The sequence below is a fragment of the Sus scrofa genome, chromosome 10 (genome assembly GCF_054392235.1).
Source record: "Sus scrofa isolate SSC_HxYL_T2T_F1_AM1 chromosome 10, Sscrofa_HxYL_maternal_Yorkshire_Landrace_v2.0, whole genome shotgun sequence".
In the NCBI taxonomy this organism is placed as follows: Eukaryota; Metazoa; Chordata; class Mammalia; order Artiodactyla; family Suidae; genus Sus; species Sus scrofa.
The window spans coordinates 51,142,819-51,155,427 of NC_139392.1; the positions used below are offsets into that span (position 1 = coordinate 51,142,819).

At 38.0% G+C, this 12,609-nt stretch overlaps 1 pseudogene; it reads right to left on the reverse strand.

The window, feature by feature from the left end:
• Nucleotides 1-10,108: 10,108 nt before the first annotated feature.
• LOC146399412 (olfactory receptor 5AN1-like) lies at nt 10,109-11,054 on the reverse strand (annotated as a pseudogene).
• Between the last annotated feature and the right edge of the window lie 1,555 nt (nt 11,055-12,609).

Here is a 12,609-nt window from a genome sequence, read left to right on the forward strand (position 1 = left end):
AAAACAAAAGGACCAAGGAGTTCTTCCAACTACCATATGCTCCAGCAATCCAATTCCTGGGCGTATATCTCAAGAAAACCATAATTTGCCAAGATACATGCACCTCAATGTTCACTGCAGCGCTGTTTACAATACCCAAGATATAGAATCAACCTGAATGTCCATCTACAGAGGATTTGATAAAGAAGACATTTAGCATATATACAATGGAATATTACTCAGCCATAAAAAAGAACGAAATAATGCTATTTGCAGCAACATGGATGGGCATAGAGATTATCATATGGAGTGAAGTAAGCCAGACAAAGAAAAATAAATATCATATGAGATCACTAATGTGTGGAATCTAATTTAAAATGATTAAAAAATCATTTACAAAATAGATGGAATTCCTGTTGAGGCACAGCAGGTTAAGGATCTGGCATTGTCTCTGAGGTGGTACAGGATCAAACCCTGACCCAGCACAATGAATTAAAGATCTGGCATTGCCACATTTGGGGCATGGATCACAGCTTGTGGCTTCAGTTGGATCTCTGGCTCAGAAACTACAATATCCTGCATGTGCATCCAGAAAAAAAAAATCTTACAAAACAAAAACAGGCTCAGGTTTTTGAAACCAAACTTATGTTTACCAGAGGGTAAATGTGGGGAGAGGGATAAGTAAGGGGTTGGGACTGATATATATAAACTACCATGTATAAAATAGGTAACAAGCACCTACTGTACAGCACAGGGAAATCTACTCAATACTGTGCCATAACTTGCATGGGGAAAGAAACAGAATGGAAGTATACATATATGTGCAACTGATTCACTTTGCTGCACACCTGAAACTAACACAACCTTGTCAGTCAACTGTACTCTAATTAAATTGTTTTAAAAATGAGTTCCTAAATTAGATGGCCTCTAAACCTAAACTCAGAATATTGTTAATAAATGACTGATTTATTTCCATGCTATTTCATCATCTCTCATTCAGCAAAATTGTAAACACCCGATGCTGCTTTTATGCTCCATCAACACCAACTACAATTGAACTGATGGTACTCTCACTACAAATAATATGTGGACTAGTGGAGATGCTACGCTATTTAATGATAAGCATCTCATGTACTAATATTTATATAATTAAATAAATATATTATAATACATTAGGAAATGGTTCTTTTACTCCCTTTTGAATATGAAAGTATAAATGTATTTGTTTTATTTCATTTTATGGTTTTACTAAATTTAAAATCTTTCTGTTTACTCTTACAATAGGGTGCTGCTAATATGTTTCTCAGATGATTTGTCCAAGATGAGTAGGAATCAAAGAAAATATTTTGAAAATAAAAACTCTCACACACAACATCTCCAAAACATCAACATAATTATTCAATTCAGTAAAACCACGCAAGATTTTGCCCAATTGCTTGTTAAGAAATTCTTCACTTTGTGAATACCTTTTGAAACAGACTCAGCCACAACTAAGCATTCTGTGTAACCCAGCACTCCCAGAAAAGAATGAAGAGTAGTGCATTGTTTTACTTATTCATGAAAAAAATTGTCATAAAAATTTCTGTTGTTAGACTTTGGTAAACTAGAGGAAAAGCAAATGTATTCTGAATGTATTCACTCTTTTTGATTAAAAATTCTTAACGTTTTCATCACATCTTAATATTTAGAAGAAAAAAAATGACTGAGGTAAATATTGCTTGGAGATTTCACTACGGAGATAGAGCTAATCAAAACTTTGTCCAAAGATGATCTACAAAGGACATGGTCATTTGCCAGGTTGTGCAGGGTACAAAATAATGTGAAGAAAGCCAGGAATGGTGCTGGATGAAGAACAAGATAAGTAAAAGAAATTTAAAGTGACAGCTATACCAACACTACCTGTACTAGGAGCGGGCATGTCTGATGACTGTGTCACCTGTATCATCAGACCCCCAAGGTATTCATCATGAGAGGGGACAGCTATTTGAAATATTTCAAAAGGCCAGTGCAGGAGTTCCCGTCATGGCGCAGTGGTTAACGAATCCGACTAGGAACCATGAGGTTGCGGGTTTGGTCCCTGCCCTTGCTCAGTGGGTTAACGATCTGGCATTGCCGTGAGCTGTGGTGTAGGTTGCAGACGCGGCTCAGATCCTGTGTTGCTGTGGCTCTGGCATAGGCTGGTGGCTACAGCTCCGATTGGACCCCTAGCCTGGGAACCTCCATATGCCGTGGGAGCAGCCCAAGAAATAGCTAAAAAGACAAAAAAAAAAAAAAAAAAAAAAAAAAAAAAAAAAAAAAAAAGCCAGTGCAATGGTACTTGAGGACTTCATCATACCATTATGGAGAAACAATGAATCCAAGCTGTATATTGAAATCAACATCAAATTAATTATATTTTTTAAATTAGATTCCTCAGGAAAAAGTAAATCAAAAGAGTCCATGGGATGGATAAAGTTTGGAAACACAGACAGGCATTTTAAATCTTAGGAAATTTCCCTGAATTGAAGTAAATTATTATTTTAATTCAGCACTCGATTAACTTGTACAATGTGTTGGGCTTCGTAGACATGATTTCATTTGATTTTACAGGATCCTATCACCCCCTCGTTTTCAGGGGAAAAAAATGGAAGGAAACAGAGTTCAAGATTACATTCTTGAGAAACTGCAGAACTAGTCCTCAACATTTGTCTCCCACCAGAGTGAGGACCTAAAATTTTAGGGTAGAGATCATCCTTTCACTGAAAGTCATAGAATCTGGGTAAGGAGAAAGAGAACATGAGGAAGAGCTCTATGAGGGGGGTATGGACATGAGGAGGGGGGAAGAGTTGAAGAATGAAAGAAACAGAACTATAAACTTTGCTCCATGAACATCCTCCTAAAAGATTCACACGGCTATAGAGATAGCACAGAACCCACTGTTCTCTCTAAATCTCATCCTCTCACCTTGACTCCGTTCCCAAGAAGACAGAGTTCTTGCCAAAGGTTGACACTGTGTATCTCGTTCTCCCATAAAATTTTTCAGGTGGGCCCTATTGCCCTTCAAGATAGGAACTTTGTCCATGAGCTGGCTGTTCATCACTGCCAGAGAGATTCTCACAGGGGTGTTACTCTTAAATATGGTACTATAGGCAGAGGTGAAAGGAGAAGGACAATTAGAGAGAGGAACCTCTCCAGGTACTTGCTCTCTGGAGTCAGTGTTGTCATGGAGCTTTTGTCCCTGCTAATTTCACGCTCCACTTTGCCATGCCCCTTCTGGATCCATTCCCTACTTTCCAATAGTCCAATCATAATCTTAGGATTATAGCTTTTCTTTTAATGAACTCAAAGTCATTAGAGCTAGAAAGACCCAGGGATTTTTTAGTCCAATACCATCAATATCCAGGTGAGGACCTGAAGCCTGTAGAGCTAAGGGATTTGTCAAGATGACAAAGCAAGTTGGTAAGAATAACTTGAAACAATTATGTTAAGCATGTGCACTTCCTGTTTACTAAGTAGTTTCATTATACACATATACACATACACACATACTCTATTATATGTATACATACAGGAGTTCCCGTTGCGCCTCAGTGGGTTAAGAACCAGACTAGTATCCATGAGGATGCAGGTTTGATACCTCACCTTGTTCAGTGGGTTAAGGATCCTGCTTCATCAAGCTGTGGCATAGGTCACAGATGCAGCTTGGATCCTGTGGCCATGACGTAGGCCTGCAGCTAGTGCTTAGATTCTCCCTCTACCCTGGGAACGTCCATATGCCATGGGTGTGGCCCTAAAAATAATCAATTAAGTAATTTAAAATAAAAATTTTAAAATAGCTATATAGACATGGCTCGGATCCCGCGTTGCTGTGGCTCTGGCATAGGCTGGCAGCTACAGCTCTGCTTAGACCCCTAGCCTGGGAACCTCCATGTGCCATGGGAGCAGACCCAGAAAAAGGCAAAAAGACAAAAAAAACCATATATATATATATATATACATTTTCTCAAATATGTTATCTGAAACAATTACCACAGCAGCCCTGTGAGGCAGACATAACATGATTTCCCATGATAAGTGAGGAATTTGAAGCAAGAAGACATACAAAAATTGAAAAAGCTAATTCATGACAGGGCCACAAATTATTATGGTTACACCCATGGGTATTGGTATCAACATATCACAAATTGGGGTGGGAGTCTGGCTTTTCCACTTGAGTGCTGTGTGACCTTGAGCAGATTAACCACGCTGAGCCTCAGAATTATCGCTTCAGGTTTTCATAAAATGAAGCTGACAGTAGGAGCTATTTCATTGAGTAGTTCTTCCTAGACAGAATCAAATTAGGGAATGCTCATAAATCATTATGTAGAGTATCTATTACATAGCATGCCTTCTATCAATAGTAGGTGTGAGGTTTTCTGAATTGGATTTCTTTCAATATATTATGCTGCATTACTATTTATTCATTAAAATACCTACCTCAGCTCATTTCCATAAAACTTCTGTGTTTTTTTTTTAATAGTGGTGCTCATCTATTCTGCCCTACTAGGAATGTTTTAGCAAGGTCCCACCCTTGATTTCATCTACTTCAGCTAACCTTAATTCCAGGGAAAATGGGATGGTTGGGGCAAAGAACTAAATATATTCTTTTGTTCTTGCTAATATGCTAGTAGTTTCATATTCCCATGATAAAAGCTAGTCATATAATCATTGAAACCAAACAGATTCTTCTTTTTTTCAAGAGGTAGTTTTTATTTAAACAAAACAGAAAAAAAGAAGTTATTGATCCCCTCGCAAGCACCAGATGCTATCAGTGGTCCCACGGTTACAATGGTTCATAAAACATGGTCTCATCCTCAAGGAATGTGCAGTGTCACTGAGAGTTTCTGATTCATACACAGATACAGTCAGTGATGTAGGTGTCGTGCCAAAGGTCAGAAGAGGCTTCCTATAGGGAAAGCCACCTGACTTCCCTTGAGAAGCATGAGTAAGATGTGGGATGCTGAACCTCTTGAAATGCAGATGCCTCAACTTTGAGGTGAAGAACTTAATAGTCTAACATAAAGCCTTATGAGAATCAAATGTGAGAATTCAAGGAAACCATCCTATCTCAGAGGTTTTTCATACTTGTAAAAGCCAATTGAAGTTATTGAACTAACCCCACCTGCCTCAATAAACATTGCTCCACTTCTTCAGCCTTCTTTCTAGAAGACTATGACTCCTGCTTAGAATTGGAAACCAACAAAATTGATCCCTTTATCTTCACGGAATAACCTTGGTTTGTCTCATATAATACATTGTGTCTTCAAGCCTCTTTAATTTTTCTGATATAAGTATAGCTAACCCAGCTCTCTTTTGGCTTCCATGTACATGAATTTTCTCTTTTTCTACCCCCTCACTTTTATTCCACGTGTGTTCTTAAAGTTGTAATGAGTCTTTTATAGGCAGCATATACTTGGGCATAGCTTCTTTATCCATTCACTACTCAGTGGGTTTGACTGGATATTTTAGGGTTATTACATTTAAAGTAGTATTGATAGGCATGAACTTACAATTTCTGTTTAGTGACTCTTTTTCTTGCTGTTTAATAATTCCTTTATTGCTTTCTTCTCTTTGCCCTTTTCCCTATAATTTTTTGATTTTTTTTTTTTGTGTGTGTGTGTTTGCTATTTCTTTGGGCCACTCCCGCGGCATATGGAGATTCCCAGGCTAGGGGTCTAATCGGAGCTGTAGCCGCTGGCCTACGCCAGAGCCACAGCAAATGCAGGATCCGAGCCGCGTCTGCAACCTACACCACAGCTCATGGCAACACCGGATCATTAACCCACTGAGCAGGGGCAGGGATCAAACCTGCAACCTCATGGTTCCTAGTCGGATTCGTTAACTGCTGCGCCACGATGGGAACTCCTATAATTTGTTGATTTTGAGTAGTGGTATGCTTAGCTTCATTTCTCTTTACCTTGTGTGAATTTACTATAGATTTTGGTTTTGTGCCAACTGTAAGGTTTCATTCAATATCTTGCATGGATGAACATAGAGATTATCATACTAAGTGAAGAAAATCAGACAGAAATGCAAATATCATATGCTATCACTTATATGTGGAATCTAAAAAATGATAAAAATGAATTTATTTACAAAACAGAGAAAACAAACTTATGATTACCTAAGGGAAAAGTGGATGAGAGATAAATTAGGAGTTTGGGATTAAGAGACACATTAATAAATATAAGACAGACAAACAACAATGACCAGCTGTATAGCACAGGGAACTATATTCAATATCCTGTAATAACCTATAATGGAAATGTATCTGAAAAGAAATATATGTATATAACTGAATCACTTCATTATATACTCAAAAACTAACATACCATTGTAAATCAAATACGCTTTGATTTTTTTAAAAGATCTTAAATTATTAATGGTCTACATTAAGATGATAACAAGTTCAAATACACACAAAAACTATATTTTACCCTTCTTTCCCACATTTTATATTTTTGATATAACAATCCACATCATTTTACCTGTGCATCCATTAAATTTATTGTAGTTGTAGTTATTTTTACCTATTTTCTCTTTTAATATTTATACTAGATTTATGATTGCTATATCAGCATGATTACTACATAAGAATGTCCTGAATTTAGCAATATTTACCCCCACTAATCATTTATATTATCATATGTTTCCCGTTATTTATTAGCGAGATTTTATTTCAGCTTGAAAAAATTCCTTTAACACTTATTGTAAAGCCAATCGAGTGGTGAAAAATCCATCAGATTTGCTTTTCTGAAAAACTGTTTTTCACTCCTTTAATTGTGAAGGACAACTTCTCCAGGTAGACTCTTCTTGGTTGGCAAGTTCTTCTTTCAGCACTTCAAATAGATCCTGTCACTTCCTTTGGGCTGGAAATATTCTGATGAAAATGTCCCGATAGCATTAAGGAGGTTGCGTTGTTTGTAAGAAATTGTTTTTCTCTTGCAGCTTTTAAGATTGTGTCCTTGTCTTTACCATTTGACATATTACTTGTACTATGTCTCAGCATGGTTCTCATTGTATTCAAATTGCATGGGCATGTAAATTGAAACCACAATGAGATACTACCTCACAACCATTAGACTGATGATCATGAAGGAAAAAAGAAAGTGCAAGAATTGGTGAAGATGTGGAGATAAAGGAACACTTGTACACTGGTAGTGGGTGATAAATTGGCTTCACTGCTATGGAAAACAGTATGAAGTTTCTCAAAAAATTAAATATAGATCTATCATATGATCCAGCAGTTCAACTTATGACTATATATAAAATGTAAATAAAAATATAATATTGAAAAGATAGCACTTCCATATTAATTGAATTCATCACAAGGCCAAAATATGGAAACAACCAAAAAATTCAGCAACAAATGGAAAGTGAACAAGAGGTACACATATAAAATAGAATATTATTCAGCCATGAGACAAACAGAAATCTTCTCATTTGTGACTGAAAGGAATGTGTGGAGCTTGAGGGCATTATGATACTTAAGATAGGCCAGACTCAGAAAAAAAAGTACTAAATAATATCACAACTATGTGAAGTTTAAAAAGCCAATCTCATAGAAACAGAATCAGAATGATGATTACCAGGGGATGCAGGAGCAGAAGACATGAGGAGATGAAGTTAAAGGGTACAAACTTGCAATAGGAAGATGAATACATTCTGGAGGTCTAAGGCATAGCATAGTAATCATCACCAACAATATTGTGCTATAAACACACAGCAGAGGCTTATCTCCTACTGAGGCCCCCAGACCGATTAGAAATAGGACTCATGTTATCAAAATCAGGTTGGGCTCTCCATTGCAAGGATAGTTGCTTTTAATCAGAATGCTAGCCATCTAGGGAGATGGTGAATATGGTGTGTCCAAAAACCATCTCTGTAGACTCTGCTTTGCCATGAATGGTTTTAAAGGGAAAAAGGGAAGTAATCTCAGTTAGTCCTTCAGATAGGGAATCAGAGTCATTTTGTTCAGGGGAGGGCCACACATGTGGCATGTGGAAGTTCCCTGGCCATGGACCAAGCCAGGGACCCAAGCCAGTCTAGTGACAACATGGAAACTTAACCCGTCGTACCACAAAGGAACTCCAGAGATCAGATACTTAACCATCTCCCATTGATGCACCTCCTGACATTCAGGCTTGTCAACATCTTGTGACCTTTCCTGAGATGTTCTCTTGTTCACAGTTTATTAATGAGATAACTGAAATGTGGAAGCTAAGGAAGAGATCTGATCATCTTTTAATTTCTTATTCTTCATGTCTACCTCTTTGATCTAGGGAAGGAAACCACAGCTTAGGTGAGATATTGCTTGATCAAAAGATCTGAAAGGTGTGCTTGGGCCTGAGATGAGTAGAACAGGAAGGTGCATGGTTTAAGCTTAGTTATAATAAATCTCTGCTACAATGACAAAACAAAGGGGCTTCCTGCTGAGGACCATTTCCTGCAAAGAGCTTCTTACACTCACACATACATATTTTTAAAGAGCAGTGCTTAAGAAAATGTACCTAAGCCCGGATGGATGTGAGGTGGGCACACAACATTTATTTACATTGCACTATTTTTTGGCATGGGGTAACCCCTCACACACTCTCCCAAGAGATCAACAATTCCTCTTCTGTCAATTGTGTGCAAGTGCAAACTCATGGAGAACTTGGTAAGAGCTTCAAATGTCTCTTCATTTACAGTTGTTTAACAGAATAATTCATGTGACCATTGAAACTGAGACCCCAAAACAACATTAAGAATCCAATGACTCTCCAAGGGCAATATGTAAACTAATAATACACTTTAATCAGTGTGTTGAAGTTGGGAAATCTGGAAACTCAACAGTCAGGAACATGCCTTAGTCCTCTTTTTAACCAAACCACAAGGACCACAAATTTACATCTTCCTTCTGAAGACAAAAGATGGCTAGAATTAACAACACTGATTAAACCACAGCCTGTTTCCTCTCCTATCCCTTGAGGTTAACTAGAAAATATCAGCATTACAATACCTCTAACCATTCTACTCCAACCATTATACAATCCCTACAAAACCATAAATTTCTAGGACATAAAATGTTGGCCACTTTCAGTAGGAAGGAAAGTATATATGTTTTCTATACTTGGTCTTCCTCTGCAATATTGAATATAAGTAAATAACACCATTATTGCCATAAATTCTCACACAATTCTCATCACACCAAACATGTTGAGATGTTTGAAACAGCAGAAACTTCTTGATAAGAATGATCCTGTTGCCTATGTTACCAATGGTAAATTTTCCAAATTTAATGGGAGAGAGGTTTGAATCCTACAATATAAGAAATTGTTATTGACTGTGACGTGGATTTTTGGATACCATCTCCAACAAAAATCCCCACTGGATACTAGATGCAAAAAATTACACCAACAGATTCATAAGTAAATAGCCCAGAAGGGGCTGCATATATCATTCCATTCCTCTTCATGATTTAAATCACCTCCTCCTTCCTTGGACTACAGCTGCTGGGGATTGGGATGTAGCCAGAGACTTAGATAACAAGCACTGAAAGAAGCCTTACACAAACATACATTATCCCAGACTACTCTCTGCAGGAGGCACAGTCAGGCCAAATGTATACCTTGTTTCTGACCAATGGTATACCCCCTCTATCTGTTCATGTTCATTCTGGTCAGAAACACAGAGCAAACAATTGTCACCGCCATGTCTAGATTAGGCTGCATCAGAATATTTGGGAGATAAGTTTTCCACAATCCTGGGACTTCTGTCACGTCTCTCCTTTCGGGTCATAAGTTTAAGATTGAACAGACATCATCTCGGAGGCAAAAAGAAAGCAACAAAGTCTGAAACCTTGATGTTTCATGAATACTTGCTGATAAGTGAATAAATGCTGAAGCCACACCGCATGTAGAATGAAAATAATGGGCCACAAGGACTTAAAGATATTTTGATTGTGTGGTAGGATATAGCCGTATGTCCATTTTGGCATATGATCTCTGTCACATTAAACCTTTTTGGTCCAAGGCAGTATGAATTTTGTTATTCTCCATTCATGTGAATATTATTGTGTGTTAAGGTGATTCTAACAGGACAAACATGTCAGACATCACAGTCTGTTGCCTCAGCAACACTCTTTCCTCTTTTTCAATCTCTTCAAGGCATCTTTGATTTCTTTGTTCCTCAGACTATATATCAAAGGGTTCAACACAGGAATCACCACAGTGTAGAAGACTGATGCAAATCTGTCAAAGCCTGGGGAACCACCAGAGCTGGAACTCAAATAGACACAGGTTCTTGAGGTATAGAAGAGAGGAAGAGGGTAACTGCTGTCAAGTGAGAAGCACAGGTGTTGAAAGCCTTGGACCTGCCTTTAGCTGAAGTGATCTTCATGATGGAGATGACAATGTAGATATAGGATATCATGATAACTAGGGCATTTACTATCCCAAAGATCATTGCTGATATAGCAGTTAAGAGTCGTACAAAGAATGTGTTAGAGCAGGAAAGAACCCACAGCTGGGGCATGTCACAGAAGAAGTGGTGGATGACATTAGGCCCACAGAAGTGGAGCTGAGGCATGGCACACACTTGGGACAGAGAACCAGAGAGTCCAGCCATATAGGACCCCAGCACCATCCGACCACAGAGAGAGGGTGACATGATTGATGAATAGAGGAGTGGGTTACAAATGGCAGCATATCGATCATAAGCCATGACTGTCATGAGACAAGACTCACTCAATCCCATGGTTGAAAACACAAAGCATTGAATGGCACAACCCACAAAGGTGATAGTTGGCTTTTCCTGGAAAAGTCGTAGAGCATCTTGGGGGCTGTAGAGCTCACATAGCATATATCTATAAAGGGCAGATTACTGATGAAGAAGTACATGGGTATGTGGAGGTGGGGATCCATCTTTATCAAGACAATGAGACACAGATTCCAAGTCAGTGTCAAAATATATATCACCAGGAACACAACAAAGAGGACTGCTCTGATATGGGGAAAATCTGAGAATCCCAGGAGGATAAAGTCTGTGATATTTGTAATATTTTCTCCCCCAGTCATTGTCTTTGTACTCCTGAAGTCAGAAAAGACAAGAGAATGCATTGCTGACTCAGGTGAAATGGTAACAGTACCAATCTAATGCATGCCATATTTTTCCACCGTCGAGCACTGGCAAAGGGAATATCCTTCAGTGTCTTGGGGTAAAGACCTCAGCTTTTCATCTTGAATTGTTGGCAAGAGCCTTCTCAGTGCTTCAGGTTCTCAGTTATGCCATGAAGTCTCATGATAAATTACAAAGATATTTTCAAAGTTGACTGAAAAGTTTTCAAAAAGCAATATGAATTTTGTGATTACTATATAAAAGATTATATCATTGATTAAAATTATAGGTTTAAAAAAGAATGTATATGTATGTATGACTGAGTCACTTTGCTCTACAGCAGAAATTGGCACAACATTATATCTCAAATATACCATGAAATTAAAAAAATTAAATAACAGCTTTTTTAATGACCTCTGATAATTCAGGGGTAACTGCTGCTTAATAATAGTATTGCATAAGTAACACCATTTCAGAATAATTTTGAAATAGCTCTTCTCTCCCAAATGACCTTTTAGATAGGTTTTTATATTTTCTTCTTTTACACATAAGAAAAAAATTACTGTTTATTATAACTTCTCAAGATTTTTGTACATATATTCAACCAAACAGCTCCTAGGTGGCCTAGAAAATTACACCATGATTTATAATCCTGATAATATTTTGGAGGGACAGCCTGTTTGCCCCACTAAGTTATGAAATAAGTCTTCTTAGGGAAGATTTCATACAAAACATTCCAAAGGGAAGCTAGAATGACTCACTACTGGCCCCAACTTTTGTCCTAATTGCATGAATTTTTCATTTTAAGAAGCGACATAAAAGACTGGTTAAGGGTTAAGACTTTCAATTTTTAGTTCTGAGTGTCATAATCAATATAGCAACATAGATTATTCCTGAATTCAGTCCTCCTCACCAGAAAAAAAAAACTGGTAACTATTCATAGGCAAGATACCAATGTTAAAATTCAAAAACAAAGGATGAAGAGCATCATCCCTGGGCCACAGAGACCAAGAAGGACCACATGAAAAGAATAGAGAAGAAGCTATACTCTGACCTCACTGCCCTTCCTCTCTGCTGCTTCAGTGCCACACAAAAATGGCCCCTCATTGCCCATGGTTTTCCACAACATTGAAGAAGCAGATAAATTTCTAGAAATGTATGACTTAGAAAAACTGAATCAGAAAAGAATAGAAAGTCTGAACAGAACAATAACTAGTAAGGAGACTAGTAATCAGAAACCTCCCAACAAAGAGAAGCCCAGGACCAGATGGCTTCATGGTAAATTCTACCAATTTTGACTTGATCCACATCCCAAGATGGAGCCAAATATCAGGAACATTCAACTGGTGGGGGGTAGGGGGTGGATGGGAGGGCGGATTGTGACATGGATTCCATGGGGAGAAAGGGGGATGGGAGGAAGCTGTTCAATCAGATAGGGACAGACACTGCGCTGACTCACTTTGGTGACCAAGCAGACTAAGGGATCCTATCCATGCCCCTAGAAAAAAAAAGTCT